Source organism: Castor canadensis, chromosome 5 (genome assembly GCF_047511655.1).
Source record: "Castor canadensis chromosome 5, mCasCan1.hap1v2, whole genome shotgun sequence".
NCBI classification, from domain to species: Eukaryota; Metazoa; Chordata; class Mammalia; order Rodentia; family Castoridae; genus Castor; species Castor canadensis.
The window spans coordinates 76,517,984-76,534,620 of record NC_133390.1 but is presented as its reverse complement, the minus strand read 5'-3'; positions in this window follow the sequence as shown (position 1 = coordinate 76,534,620).

The following is a 16,637-nucleotide window of genomic DNA, read 5'->3' as shown; positions in this document are numbered from 1 at the left end:
CGAAAAAAACAGCATCAAAAAAATGGAACAACCTGAAGGAAATACTCACAAAATGTATATCTGACAAAGGACTTATATACAGAACTACAGAGAACTCTTGTCACACAATAATAAAAAGACAAACAATACAATTTTAAAATAACCAAAGACTAAACACACACCTTTCCAAAGCAGATACACAAATGACCACAACACGCACATGTGAAAGTATCCAGTGTCACCAGTCACCAGACAAATGCAAATTAAACCGATAAGATCCCACTACACACCCACCAGAATGACTAAAATTAAAAACTGACAACAGCAGCTGTTAGAGAGGATGTGGAGCAGTCAGAACACTCACCATCATTACGAGGGATCAGAGATGGCTCAGCCACTCTGAAACACAGAGTTTTCTTGAAGGGTTGAACATGTCCCTACCCAGTTCAGAGTGGTCTGTCTGAAGAAAATCAAGCCTGACTTTCAGCATTTGCTAATTTCCCTGGTGGGAATTCTCCCACCGTGACCAGTTTCAAGGTTCCAGTATGGTATCTTTGAAAGGAGACCTGGACAGAGGTGGGTACAATCGGCTCATCCTAGCTGGTCCCCGTCCATGCCTGCGTCTACACCATGACTTAGCAATCCTATTCCAAGCTATTACCCCAGAGAAATTAAAACATATGTCCACAAAAAGTCACCTACAAAAATGTTCACAGCAGCTTTAACTCATTATAACCCACATTTAGAAACAATCCAGCTGCCTTCACAAGAGAATAGCTAAGCTGCACTATAGTCACACAATGGAATACTACTCAGCAATGAAAATGATTAATCTACTGAAACACGCAATAATGTATCTATCTTGAAATTATAAAGAAGGCAAACATGAGACTACCCCGTGTGATCACATTTATACAATAGTCTATAAGAGTCTAAATTAACCAGTGGTGGTAGAAATGAGATCCTGATTTTTGTGGGGAGGCAGGGATTTACCAGGAAGAATTTTGGGGGATGATAGAATATCTGGACTTTAAGCCATATTTACACAACAGTAATTTCAGCACTCAAGAGCTAAGGCAAGAAGATCACAAGTTTAAAGCCAGCCTGGGCTACATAGAAAGACCTTGTCTCAAACAAAAACAAATAATAATAACAAAGAAGAAAAAGAAAGAAATATCTGGACCTCAATATGCAGTGAACAAGCTGAGGGTGTAGCTCAGTGCTACAGCACTTTCCTGGTTTGAATGAGGCACTGGGTTTGATCTCCAGCACCACAAAAAAAAAAAAAAAAAAAAAAGTAGTGGCCAAATTGGAACCCTTAAGATCTGAGCATTTCACTTCACTATATATAAACTCTACTTTTAGAGGAAAAGCCATCACAAGTAGAAAACCTGGATTTGCCTCCTTCTGAACACTTGAGGCTCCTTAAGAATAGAGGATCTCAAACCAGCATGGGGGCTACAGAGCAGCTGGCTCGGTGCATCGGCCTCAGGGAATAAGTCGGGCTTCTCTTATTTTCTTTTAGCAAAACTAACAAGGCATTATTTGCTTTGCCGCCCTCTGTGGTTATTACTTCCACTGGCCACAGGGCAGGGCATATCCTTTCTAGGCTAGGCAGGAAGAAGGCACTGAGGTCAGCCTGGCCTGCTATTCACACCGCCAAGTTCGCTTTTCCTCCATCCCCTCTATTCCTTCCCTTTTGTGAGGAATCCATTTTCCAAACTTGCAGAATGACCCCACCCCCAGGTCTCTCCAAGACACCTCATATTTTCTCCCTTCCTCCTATCCACAACCTTCCATCCCCATTCTATGGTAAACACCACCATGTATGGAGATGCATATGTGTGACATACACATCACAGCCCAGGGCCGTGAAGAATTCCTGTCTCCAACAGTTTCTAATAGTCATTCAAGCACAAAAGTGGTCCAGTAACTTGCCAGAGTCATCCAATGTGTTGAGTTTGAGTAAGTAAACTCTCAGAGCTTCAATTTTCTCATTTACAAAATAGGGGAAATAATTCCTGGGGATATATTTTAGGGATAAACTAAGAACATGTGAAAATAGCTGCTAATTCAGTAGCCTTTGGTTTTCTGGTCAGTTTCTTTTTATATTTCATTGTAAGAGTCCTTCCTATAAACAACTCAGTGATAGCATCTTAACGAGGTGGGCAACTTTCCCAGTATCACTCCAAGTAAGAAGCAAAGATGAGATGCCGCCCCAGGCTTCTGCTCCTCTTCCAGGGTTCAGTCTACACTATGTGGCCCAGGCTGCAACAATCCACCTCAACAGTGCCCTGTCATCTCCGCACTTCTAGAAAAGTAGCATACAAGAAGGGCCAGGTGCAATAAGGTGGACAGGCTGTTGTCTCCCACGAAAATAGTACAACTTCTTTCATACCCTCCATCTCTCACCCCTTCATTGCTCTCTTATAAACATGAAGTTTCCTTGATTTTTCAGTCTCATAAAGAACTGCTTGTAGAACTCTTGAAGACCGATGTGAGGCACTTGTAAAACCTCACATAATACACAGGGTTTCCTTTTGCTTTTCCATACTTTATTCACACATGCTTTTCTATAACAAAATGTGTTAGTCATTGTCTTCACTTCATTCTCCTGCATGCTCGCTCTGCTGTAAAGACAGCTGGTTCCTAGCCCTCTAAAGCATCACTGGTGACTCTCCTTAATGGCCTTGCTCCTCAGAGTTAATGTTTGATTTCTTTCTTATTAGATCTTCTTTTTGGGTTACTTGGTGAGTGTTCCCCTAACAAGCACTGACCTTTCCTCTCCCTATGCTTTGCACAGGCTGCCTTCCTCTTCTCACAGCACTCAGTCTTCACGATTCAGCTCAGAGGTCAACTCCTCCACGAACTTACCCCTGATGTCCCCAGCTGGAAGTGCGCTATCCCTTCCTCTGAACCCTATGGCACTTTTCTCTACCTCCTTGTGGCACTCATCCCTGTATCCCTCCCTACCATGCGTGGGTAGACTGGGAAGTTGCTGAGTTGGTGGGTGGATAGGTGGATGGATCAACAGATAGATGGCTCCATGGGTCAATGGACTCACACGTGCACGCATGCATGCATGGAATGCGTAGGAATTGTTGAGTGGCTAGATGAGCAACGGGCAGGCGACATTGTCTAGAGCCGTAAGATGAATTCATACCTGGGTTTCTGCACCATGTAAATACACATATTTGTTCAATATTTATTCCCCAGCTTCTATTTCGTGTCTATCCATTCATGACCTATGTCTGATCCAGGGGACAGGCATTTGGTAACATTTCATTCAGGCTGGATCCCAAGTCCTGTGCAGTCAATGTTTGCTGATAACAAAGAGTCAAATATATTTTCATTTGTTCCCAACCCAAAGCCTGAAAAGTTTTTTCCAGCATTCAAAAGTAGACACCAACATATTTCTGCTTTTTGGGTCTCAGCAAAGTGGGAGGTCAACTAGTCTACCAACTCCTTTTTCAGATGAAGAAACCAAAGTCTGAGAGAGAAAGTGGCTTTCAGAGGTAGGGAAAGACTGAGACTCTGGGTCATGATTGTCAGCTCCTTCCTCTGTCCTTTAAACCTTCATTAAAGCCACATGGCTGGATTATCCATTCTAGGTATGTTTTAACCCTTGATGAAAGGGGGAAGGTTGGGGAAGAAAACCCAAGATATCTCAGGAAGAGGTAAGATTTCTGCACCACAAATTCTTCTTGTGCTCAGTGCCATTGGATTTGGAACCTTAACTTTTCAAGTTCTCATTTGTACAATGAAAAAACTGATATGCTTCTGCCTCTGTTCCAGGGGCTCCGGAAGGTTCCAGAGTGTGTCTGCTCAGTAAACGCATTAGGAAAATGAGGAGTTGGAGATCTTCCTGCTGCTGACTCGGCTTTCCTTCTTCACAGAACTTTTACATCCACTAGGACTGGATAACATCATGAAAACTCTCCTACTACCAGACCAAGAACTAACCATTTCTCTGCTTCAACACTGTTACCATTTTCTCTAGTTTTTATTGAAGAACAAAACACTGAGTAGAGCCTCTGTGTACTACTAACATCTTCCCTATCTCAAAATGCAACTTAACAACACTTCCTAGGAATTTTTAAAACTTTGATCCAAAGTTTCTAGAAACACCTTCTGTTCTGGTTTCGGATATAATTTCTTGAGTACTGTGGCTCAAACCTTAGCTCTTTCCTTTAAAATAACACTACATCTGCCTGAAGACTGTGTGATTCACTAGTGACTTTTCATAGGCATTAATAAAATTTTTAGTTGTCATTTATTTTCCCCTGAAAAAATCCAGAGATAACAGAAACTGGGAGACCTTGTTCCCCTTTCCCCCAACACACAAGAGGCAATTATGACTGGTCATCCAACCTGAAACATGTCCTGCTTTTATGAATTTCCGATCAATACCCCAAATGCCAGAAGTTTCTTTTCAAATTTGAAAAAAAAAAAAAAAAAAGAATGAAAGAGGAAGAAAGGAAGAAATCCAAACAGTGGACAAAACCCAGGCGGCAGTGGCTCCCCACGCCAGCTTGTAAAGCAGTGACAATGGTGAGAAGTCAATGCCCAGAACCACAAGGCAGCTTTCAGACACCTCTTGACCCTGTCACTTCCTGGGTAATTAAGAGGCACTACAGTTCCGTGTCACTGACAGGGGCTGAATGTATATCGATAGATAGATATATATGTCCTTAAAAGATTCTTTTTCTCCAGCCTTGGTTAGGATCCTGCCAAAGAAAGGGGGGAAAGAAAGGCATTTTGTCCAGAGTGCAGTGAAAGGAAACATGAAAGGAGAAACCTAAATTTTTCAGCACAGTCTGTTCCTGACATGGGAAAATGGCGCAGACAAGAATAGATGGCTTGTTCGCTGTTGGGTTTTTTCTTCCTCCCCTTGACAGATCATCTCTGTGAATGTGTTATAGGCAGCGGGACCTCCCTCCCCGCCCCTCTGTTCCTCTTCAGATGCTATGAGAGCAAGAATGCAAACCCTGAAGTCTGCATGACAGACTGAGCTCCTGCTTTGCTTCATGAGGCCCCAAAATGGTTGCTTCCCTTCCTTGGGTCTCAGTTTCCCCAAATGAGAGAATTTGAACCAATGTCTTTGGAGCCTTTACTAGGAATGGAATTCACTGAGACCATGAGAAATGACTTGTGTCTGCTGACCCTGCCAAGGAAGTAGGAACTCAGAAGATTGGGAGGGCATCTCCACCCATGCTTGTCAAATATGTTAACAAGGCCACTCAAACCCACTGGAAGCCCGAGAAAAGGACACAGGGAGAAAGTCATGCTAAAGGCCAAGTGGCCAGCTCTGACTCTGTGGGTTCTTTGGTGAGTCTATGTCCTTTCCAGTGGCACTTGTCTGTGGGCCCCCACTGAGAGAGCTGACCACCGTCTGCTCTGTAAATCAATGCAAGCTGCTTCTCTACCATAGACTGTGAGCTGCCTGACTCAAGCCCAGAGTGATTAGCTCTGTATCCCTCTCAGCCCATGTCTGGGCCCAGCACACCAAAAAAGCTCAGAGGATAGTGATGAAGTCAACATCAAATTTAAAGGTCCTGCATGATCTTGTCAGGTGTCTCAGTGGATCCCTGATACATAAAACTGATATTTTTTATTTCAGCAAACCCAATCATCTTACCAAGTTCTAGGCAACTAATTTTACATGTAGAGGATAAGAATCTGTTCTTCCATCTCTCCAGGCCCACTACTAGCAGTGACAAGTATACTGAGCAATAAAGTTTGAGGGAAGGAAGGAATGAATGATGTTATCCATTTTTTTTTTTTTTCGAGATAGGGTCTCATGAACTATCTGCCCAGGCTGGCTTCGAACCTCAATCCTCCTGATCTCCGCCTCCTGAGTAGCTAAGATTACGGGTGTGAGCCACTGGTGCCTGGCTCAAAACTTTCTTGATGTCCTCTCTGACTCACTGGACAGGGCTGTGTTTGAAAGCATCCTGGCTGAACATAAGAAGCTGGGCCCCAAAGCCCTGACTTCCTTCACAGCCTCACCTGAAGAGAGGCACCAGGTGCCCCATCCTGAGACAGGACATATCCTCCCCAAGTGGATACAACTGAGCAACCCGGCTACTTGGGCCTCTTGGCCACTTGTTCTTCTGTATGGCTTAAAGCCCTTTCCATTGTAATCACGGTGGGACAAAGTGGACATGTATTACTAGCCCTAAGGTGGCTTAGTTGCTGTCAAGCCCCTGAAATGTGACTAGTGTGACTACAGAACTGAATTTTTTAAAAAAATGTTATGACATTGTAATTAGTTTAAACAAATTTAAATGGCTGTGTGTGTCTGGTAGCTACCATGTTGAACAGCACACCTCTGCTCTACATCCACCCCCATGGTCCAAAAATCTATAAAACTTTAAGTATTGGGGGGACTTAGTAAAGCTTTGAAAAAATCTGAATAAGACAATAAACAAACCAGCTAAAGGAAGAAGAGTCTTCTCAGCTCTTACCTGGTGACCACTTGAGACTATATTTTCAAAGTCCCTTAGGGCCCAGAGGTGGTAGCAGAGCCTACCCTGATGCAGCTGTCAGCAGCATGCCCCACTAGGATGTCTTGTCTCCCTCAAGTGGCCCCTGGCATGCGCTTCCCTGCATAACCCTCATCCTAACACAGAAGACACGTGACTGCTTACATGTACAGTGACAACTTTGCTGCACTGTGAACTCCTGGGGACAGAGACTGGCTCACTATTCATTGAATACCTTTCTCTAGCTCCTAGCCCTGTGTGGCACAGAAGGCATTAAAGAAAGTTTGCTTTGAGGAGAATTCCCCATATTTAATTCAAAGATTATTAAAGTTACAAGACAGGGTCTTCTATCAACTGAATGTCTTTGTTCTTCTCCTATTGGACCTAGTCTCCATATGATGACATTTGCAGAGGGGGTTAAGGGTGGTAATTGGGTTTAGATTAGGTCTGTGATGGGATTAGTGCCCTTATTTAAAAAAAAAGGAAGCAACCAAAGACCCTCCTCTATCTGCCATGTCAGGATACAGTGGGAAGGTGGACTTCTGCAAACGCAAGTACCCAAGTCCTCACCAGACACAAAATGGGCTACCGCCTTGATCTTGGACTTCCTAGTCTCCAGGACTGTGAGAAACAAATGGTTGTCATGTAAGCCACCCAGTCTTTGATATTTTGTTATACTAGCTGGCTAGTAGGCTATTAGGGATGAGCAGCATTTGATCTCAGCTTTTTGACACACATTTATTGAAGGAAGAAAACAAACCAAAACAACATTTTTACCATGTACCTCCCATAGGGACTAGGCAGACAAGAAACAGCCATTCTCTGCTACAAAAAGTACCCAGCATAGGAAGAGAAATAACCAAGAGGAAAGTTGTTATGATCCCAGACATAAAGCAATCAGCTCAATTTGAGCAATGCACATGGGGACTTCAGAGGAACAGGTAACTACTAAAATTAGGGGTGGGGGGAGCAGGAGGGGACGGATTCCAAGCAAGGTGGGACATCTGAGCCAGGCCTGGGGAATCAGGTGAAAGTACTTGTGCAGAAAGAATACTGAGATGCAAGCAAAGGGCAAAGGCTGAACAGGAGGGGGGCGGGGAACAGAGAGGCGGTGTCTGGGGACTAATAACTAGTCCAGCTCAGATGTAGCCTGCGGAACAAGGGGCTAGAAAGCAGCTCAGCTCTGGCCAAAGCATTGATGGTCATTCCCAGCGCTCCCCAGCTCCTAGGAGACCAGGTTTAAAACCAAGAGGACTTGGAGTATTTTGTATCTTTAGTGTCTATTCTTCCCCACTCCTCACCACTGCAATGGATCCTCCAGTCTCATGTCCCACCCCTTTCACAAGGAGTGAGGATGGACAGCTGGACAGCCAGTGTGGCCTCCCAAGTGGCCGTGGGAAGGGGCTGGGCTGTCTGCTCCCCCCACTCTTCCTCCCTCTGTGAAATCCACATCAGCTGGAGAGAGCTAAGAGGTCTGTTTCCATCTGTTCTGGGCCTGGCTGGTGAGAAAGCCTCAGGATCTGAGAGGCCAGTGTGGGGGTGGGAGCCAGAAGGACCCACTGCAAAGGCATGCTCAGCCAGCTCTGGGAACAGCTGCCCAGGAGGGGCCGGGGGCTCCCTGCTTCCCAGCAGCTCTCAAATCACCCATTTTGTAGCCAGGTTGCTAATGATGCAATTAAGTTCATCAGGAAAACATCTGTTCTGAATGATCAGCACCCCCCCCCCCCGCCAGCTATGCTCTGAGGGGGGCTCCCCAGTGACAGGGCACTCAGGCAACTAAACAAGGGGGAGCCAACAGCCTCCACACTGCCCCAACAGACTGTATCTATCAACTAGATTGGCAAGCAACTTTTGAGTGCTCTGCCAGAACCTGATGACAGAGGCCTTCTCTAGGCTGTTCCTCTCTCTGCAGATCCTAGGGCTCTTTGCCACTGCAGCCCTGGGGAGCCCCTGGCAGCTCTGTGAGATTGGACTGTTCTGAGCAAGTCCTACATGAGCAGCTGTTGGCTCCAGCATGTTGTCTTAACAGTTTCTTCCAAATCTATGTTAGAAGAGGGGAGAACCAAGACAAAGAGGTATTACTGCTATGGGTGAAACTAGTGCTCTGTTCTAAAGAACTTTGAGAACCACTTCTTAGGACTGCCCACCCAGTAGATGAGAGAGGGAGGCACTTGCCCGTATGTTCCTGTCCTCAGATGGTCAAGGATAGCTCCATGGGTGACAGCCCCACACAGTTAAAGGATGCACACTGGCAAATGTGTTCCACACAGGGACAAAAGGCCCCGATGCAGGAAGTGAGAGAAATATGGTGTGTGCCAGGGCAAGGGGCTGAGTGGAGCTACTCAAAGTCTACCAGAACCTGGGAGTTGTCTGCTGGCTGTGCTGAGAGGAAACCTGAAAAGTTTTCCAGAATATTCTGGAGTGTTGTACCTGCTCCTGCCATGTCTTTATCTGGAGTCCAGGGCATAGGCCACACCTGCCAGAGGCCAGCTGTTGATACTCTCTGTATTCATTTCCTAGAGCTGCTGTGATGAATTACCACAAACTCAGTGCCTAAAACCACTCTAGTGTGTGATGTTACAGTACCGAGGTCAAAAATCCAAAATGGATCTCACTGAACTAAAGTCAAGGTGTCTGCCAGGCTGCATTTTCTTTGTGGAGGTTCTAGGAGAGAATCTGTTTTCTTGACTTTTCCAGCTTCTAGAAGCTGCCTGCATTTCTTGGTTAGTGTCCCCTTCCTCTATCTTCAGAGCTGGCCAGGACAGTTTGCATCACTCTGCTATTTCATATTGATGGACTCTCCTTCCTAGTGGGCTACCTGAACAGTGCAGGCTAAATTCCCCATCTCAAGATTGGATGACTAGCAATCTTAATTTCTTCTTGCCTATAACATAAAATAGTCATAGGTTCTAGGGATTAAGATATGGACATTTGAGCTTTCATTATTCTGCCTACCTCAGATACAGGTACATCTTCTTTGACAGTAAGAGCTCATCACTTACATGGTAAAGTGGGGCAGCTGACTTTCTACACTGACTTGGAGCTGGGAGGGAAGACTCTGCCTGTCCCTGAATCTTTTTCCCTGGGATCCTATGCCCTCCTGGCATTGCAGCCTGCTTTGTCAAGGATGACTAAGCCCAGTACCATCCCAGATCAGCCTGGGCATCATGGAAAGAGCCACAGGGCATCACAGATAGATGGGCTGAGCTCTAATCCCAGCTCGTTCCTTAGTTAATGATGAAACTGGGTTAAGTAACTCAACATTTCTGAGCCTCCATAACCAGCACCACCCCCCCCACCACCCCCCCATCATCCCTCAGTATATCAAGACTAATGCCCTATGGGCAGTAGTTTTTCAACCTTTAAAAAATATGTGTTAGGCTAGGGATGTGACTCAAGTGGTAGCACACCTGCCTAGCAAGTGCAAGGCCCTGAGTTCAAACTCCAGTACACAAAATGAAAAATAAGTATGTGTTGAAGACCTACTATGTGACTAGCACTCTCCTAAACCCTGAGAATACAACAGGGAACAAGGTCAAGTCCCTGCCATCAACAAGCTTACATTTTAAATAGACGTAACATTCTTAGTGTCTGCAACATAGTATATGCTTAAAAAATTAAGAACATCATCGAACTTTCACATCTGCAATTCTCAAGGAAATAATGCTACCTGCAAGGTATTTACTGATTCATAATATGCAAAATAGAATTATAATCATTATCTCATTTGATCCTCACAATGAAAATCAAGAGACAGGACAGTTAGCAGTCACTCCATGATTCTTCTCCCAACCCTTTGCCCAATCCAAGTATCCCCGCCATCCACAGCGTGTCACCTCCCACCCTGTTTCTGTCCTATATTAGGAGGGCCAAAGAGTTAAGAGGCAGGAAACCAAAATAAATAAATAAAAATCTAGAATGCTTCTCTCTAGAACTGCAGTAGAATAATTTAAGTCATGTTCTCACCTGGTATAACCGTGTTTTGGAGGGACAAATGTTTGCACTTCTCTTTTTACATTTAGCCCAGGCTGTCTTCCATTAGCATGCATGTTTTCTTGTCTCTCTCTCCCACAGAGCTGTGAACTCATCATCTAAAGACAGCAGATCTAACTCTGAAGACCCCACAGTGAGACTTAGTAAGGTACTTTGCAATTATTTAGTGGTTCTCAGGAAGTACTTGCTAACTCCGCCCCCTCACCCTCTCTTGAGTTCCCTGGCTGAGTAGACTCCAGAAGCCTCAAGTGAATAGCCCATGCAAGATGATTTCTTTCTAAGTCTCTATTATTACACTCAGGTTAACTTCACCAGCTGGTCTAACTGCCCAAGTGATATCAACAGGCCCTCCACCTACAGAGCAATCCTGAGGCTGTGAGCTGGCATCTGGCTTTCCTCTGTGTTCTCAACTCCAGTTCCTAGAAGGCAAGCCCCACCTCACAGAGTCTGAGAGGCCAGGATGGGTGGCTTGGTGCTTCAGGCAGTTGTCCCTCATTGTCCCTATCATCTGGCACGTGCCTCTGCCACTCTTTCCCACACTCTGCTTGCTGGGCTATCCAGGCAACCTTCTCCAGCCTGTCAGGTCTCCCAAGTTCAGCAGATTGGATGCCATAATTCTCAAGAATATAGAAAACATTTAAGGGTTTGACAAGTCTAGCTTTTGCAGGTCTGTTTTCAGAGAAATATTCAACTTGGGGAATTAAATCTCACACCCCCCTTCCCTCCCATCCAACCCAAAGTCTGAAAACATTTTTGATACAGTTGCCTGAAAAAGGATTTCCAAAGAGAAAAGTACACTCACGTCCTGTGATTTCAGCAACTTGGTGTAAAAAGCACTCTGAAGGGGAAGGGGAAGGGGTGGAGAACAGAAAGGAAAAAAATCTCTTTAATCAAACAGACAAAGCAATAGCATTTGTCTCTAGTCTCAGGAAATGTACATGTTAGTTCTGTTACTCAGAAAAGTGTTATCTCTGCACTGAGGAGCAGGGCTTATGTGTCCCCCTCCCCCAGGCACAAAGGTGGGGATAGGAAATGGGGAAGAGGCAGCAGCTCAGGCCAAGAGCTCAGAGGCTCTGGGCAGGGGAGAGAGAAACAGGGGGTCTCTATTTAGGGCATTTGAACCCAGGACCTTGGCTTGTCCAGATGTTAAAAGGCTCTGAATTTGGAAAAGATGAATTTTACCTGATATTTGGGAAGTTCTGCCTCACAGAGACCTGCCTCCCTCCTGGGGAGATCCTCTCTGGTCTACTCTGAGCATATAAAGTTAGTTTGTGGAGGTATTCCTAGAGAAAGGCCAAGTAGGGGAACTTATCTTGAATTCCTGAAGACTTTGTCTTTAGAGATGATTGCCATAGATGCCATCCCAATCCCCGGGCTTGGTGGGGGAAGCTGATGAAGCAACAAGGCCAGTTAGACATGGTGAACTTGGCTGTCATTATTCCAGAGAAGGCAGGGCTTTGTCAAGAAAGTGACTCAGGATTGAGGAGATGGTTCAGGTAGATGGCGCAAAAGGCAATTTTTCTTTTTAAGGCAATGCAAGCTTGACCATGATAGCAACCATCCACTCATTCATCCATTCAACAGTCAAGTGTCCATATTGGGCCAGGCCCTGAATTATTTGGTGAGTCACTTCAGTGTCGAGAGACCATGTAATCCCACAGGTCATGGAAAGTATATATGGTAGCAATAAGGGAAATTCAGAGAATCCCCTAGAAGTGAGCTGACCCTGGAAGAGCTGAGAAAACAACTAAATCCAAACCCGAAACAGGACCAATATATGTGACTAGAGACAGGTGGTCTACACCCACAGGATGCTTGGAGATTGTCTATAGGCTAAGCTCAAAATGGCATGTGTTTAGAGGGCACATCTTTCAGACCAGTTGGAAGAACAGTTTCAGAGGGGCCAGGGGTTTGAGGAGGACTTAACCTGGGCCTGGGTGAAAACAAGGGAGACCCACAGGGGACTCAGCACCTAGACCATGGGCTTCTAGGACAGAGGCCAGGGGAAGCCTGCAGTCTGAGGCCCATGTGCAACTCTGACAGCAAAAGCATGACCTCAGGCCATCAAAAGGGGTTCTGTCTAACCCATGCACTGGAAAGTAGAGGGCTGGGCCAGGCAGGACTGAAAGTGGCACCTTGAAGAAAAGAAAAGGGGACATGAATAACACTGAGGACAGAGACCTTCTTTAGAGAAGGTGTGGTCCCCTGGTCCCCATTTAATCCTAGAGTCTGCAATAATCTGTCTGAGATTAGGAGGCATGAAGAAACTAGCCAGGAAAATGCTGGGAAGTCCCTTGAGGAAGTCCTTCATCTGTAGTTCCTGCCCCAAACACCTGCCTCTTACCACTATCTTTATGCCTTCTCCCAGTAAAAGGTTAATTTCAAAAGTCCCTCTTAGGTACAAAGCAGAGGCTGTTACATGCATTTAGCTTTCTCACCTCAGATTTCTCTCTAAGCATTTTGCTTTCCCTCTGCATGACCGAAGCTAAGACTGCAAAGGAAGTTTGGCATCAGCTGACAGCACCTAGACCTGGAAGACAGTGGAGATGAATGTCTGGATAAGATGTCTGACCTCAGTTCTGACCCCCTAAAAAAGCATGAAACCCAAAAGCATCCAAGAGGAGTATTGAAGAAGTCAAAGCATGCCCCACACCTGGTACCATCTTCCTTACTGCCATCCCCAACCCCAACTCGACCATCCAGTTCTTCTCCACACTGAACTGATGAGTCATTCGTGCTGCTGAAGTCATTAATTCAGGAAGGAAGCCACGCTAGCTGCCTCCTTCTCGCTGGGAGTTTGTTGCTGTTGCAAAACAGATGAGTAATCAGACATTCCGGGAGCCCTTGTTAAGCCCATTGCCAAGAAAGGTGTCTTGCAGCTCATTTGCTGGTGGGGAAGCCATGCTACAGGCCCTGAATCACACTGGATCCAGGGAGAGCAAGGCCAAACTTGCCTGAGTTCAATATTGCATCATGGAAATGAGCAATGGGAGAGGCTTACCTGGTCACAGTCATGGAGCCTTGCCCACAGCCACAGCTGGGAGCTGACCCTCTGTGGTGTGCCCTCATACATCTGGAGCTTGGGGAAACCCAAGGGGTCAGAAACAGACATCCTGCAAGGGACGCTAGATTCTGGATAGGGCCCAATGTCCCTGGTCGACTGCTAGTGAATCTTGAGGTCCACAGCACTTGCCCAAAGTCAGCTAATTAATACAGAACTAGGACAGAACTTTTATCTCTCCATGATCTGTCCCCAGAAAGTTCCATTGCACCAAATTACATTAGCAGATAAAGTCAAGGCTTGCCTATTAAGGAAACACATGACTAGCAGAACAATGAAAAACACCCAATGTCCACCAGTGGACAAGTATTTTGAAAAATGGTGGTTAAGTCTAATGGAATACTAACGGACCATTCGTAAAGATCAGCGCCACTGTTTACATTCTGATAATGGAGCTGTCCCCATGATACAGCTTCAAGAGCAAGAAACCAAGGTATGGAGGCAGTACATATGGTTTGCTACCATGTGGAATAGGGAAAGAGATACTTCTTACTATCTAATGTTTGGAATTGGTTGAAAGGCTGTGGTTGTTATTCATGACACTAGTTATTCTCAGAGTGTGCTTTCTCGGACCAGTGCCTTTAGCTAGTCAATTTTTGTCAGAAGAGAGTGACTCCGATTGCTGCTGAGCTGGGCCCGCCCTGCACCCCTCTCCTCCACCTGGGGGTCTGAATGCTTTTCCTGGCATCGGCCACCTTACCACTCATTGCCTCAGTTTCCAGATGCTCAGTAGCCTCCATGTAGAGGAACTCTGGGTGAAGATCCAGGAGGCCCCCCTCTCTCTTTTCCCTTGAGGCTATAGCTCAGACACATAATTTGCCTGAAGTTATACAGACCACCAGGAAGAGAATAGCATTGGGTCTGAAGCAGCCTTTGGTCTTTGTGAGTTGTCTATTCACACATAAAGACCCTGAGAGGAATCACACCTTGAGTTTAATCAGCCATCACCTCTTTATTTACCCACCAGTCTTAACTGTCACCCAGAGTACAACAATCTCAGGAAAGGGCCCAGACTGCTTCAGAGCTCCCACTCCAGGACTTGGAGGAGGGGCCATCTGAGCCATATCTGGAGGTGGAGGAGGCACCAGGTGAGAACAGTAACTCTACATAGGACTGAGGCTGGGAAGCTAGAAGGAAAGAAAAAAATTCCTCCACAGAGTTTCCTGGAAAAGTTGTTTCAGGAGCGCCTATTATCATCTTTTCATCTCTCAAGGAGTTCACTTACATCTACGTGCAACCATTCCCATCTTACAGATGAGGAAACTGAAACAGAGAAAAAGGGAATCAGATATACAGGTTTGGAGCCAAAGTCTCTCCATCTCTGTCCATGTAAAATGGCGCCTGGAACGTAGAGGAGCCATTCAGTCAATGTTAGTTGACTAACTAGAAAAAAACCTGCAATGGTGCTAGCAAAGATTGGGACACTAATATAATTTAGGAGACAAATATTTGTTGCCTGAATGGAAGAAAAAGGGCAGTACTATGGAGACACGAGGACTTGGTTAGGAAATATACCCACAGTTTAGGGGAATCGACCCTGTGCTACTTATGGTTATGTGTAAGGATCTTACTCTTACCCCACTTCTAATTTTAAGGCTTTTCTTTCCTCCTCAATTCCCACACACACACCCAGCTGTGCCATTGCTGCTGCACCTCTCCCCCAGGACCCACTGGCTTGTGGGTATTTGTGCAAGGACTATCTTTCCTTTTTGAGGTCCCTCCCTCTTTCATCAGTGTGCTCATTAATTCATCAAGTATTTACTGAATACTCATGTGCCAGCCTTTCCTAGCTCACTTCATTTATAATCATTGACAATTATACAGAATTTGGTACATCTTTTATAAAGAATGAGAGAGAAAAAGTTATTCCAAAAAATCCCCAAATGAGATAGTTTCTAAGCAACAAAGAGCCACTAAAAAGTGTTGGTTTTCATTAATATAATATTATTTACTAATTATAGTCCTCTGTCTTAAATTTTCCCTCACTCACCAGAATGGAATCAGTAAATGGCAACATTTTCCTGTCTGCTGTTTTTTAAACCACATCACAAAGGCATGGAGTTTTAATTTCACATGCATTAGTTTCTCGGTCTTGGGCCTTTTTCTCTCACTCTCTCCCAAAGCAGATAAATGAGGTTCTAAACTTAGGATAATAAGGCTTAACAGTGAGGCACTTTTTAAAAAGTGAATCATTTCTCAGTTCTCATTTGCTAATCTCTCTTGGTAACATTAATTATGAGTTTGTGCAGTGTGCCCCAAGGCGAGCTCAGCTTTCCCAGGACAATTAAAGTTACTTAATTATTAAAAACTGTGTGTGCTGCTGCCCAGAGAGAAAGAGGCAGCCAGGCCCGGCTCCCACAGCTCCCCACAGGAATGACCGGACACTGTGGGAACTCGGCTCCTTTCTCTCACCATTGTAATTCTTTCAATATAATCTATGAAAATCCCCTCTCCCACCCCGGCATGAAGATTTAGGAGTTGTTCACTGCTGAGCCCAGCCTACCGGCTCCTTGCCTCCCTCGGGAATGACTCCAGCTCTACAGGCCAGGGTGGAAGAGGCCCCTAGCCATGGAGGCTAAGAAAGATGACAGGCCCCTGTCTGGAGATCTGGCACTGGAGAGGCCCTGGAAAACGCACAACCTTTGGTTTGCATGGGTTCCTGCTGGGTCCGTTCTTCCTCTGGCTATGGCTGTGCAGAAAAGGGCGGAAGAAAGAAGGAGGGCTGCACTGGCCAGACTCTCCTTTATAGAAGACATTACTAAGAGTGGACAGGATTCACTGGGTGATTCTTTGACCATGGAACTGAAGACCCTAGAGGTGGCCCTGGTTCTGCCTTCAATACCCATTGACACAAGTCACTCTTGCCTTGTGAGTCTTGGCTTCATATTGGGAAGTATTTTTATGATCTGTAGGGGCCTTCAAGTTCCGATGCTTCTATGAGTTTAATACTCTTCTGCATAGAAAAACTCAAATTTCCCCTTTTACTTTCTACTTTCCTTCATTCCTTCACTCAGCAAACATCCGTTGCATGCCAGACGTTGTTCTAGCTCTAGGTAGAGCTGTGGACAAAACAGAGGAACCCCTGCCCCCATAAAGGACACATCCTCTGACCCTCTTCA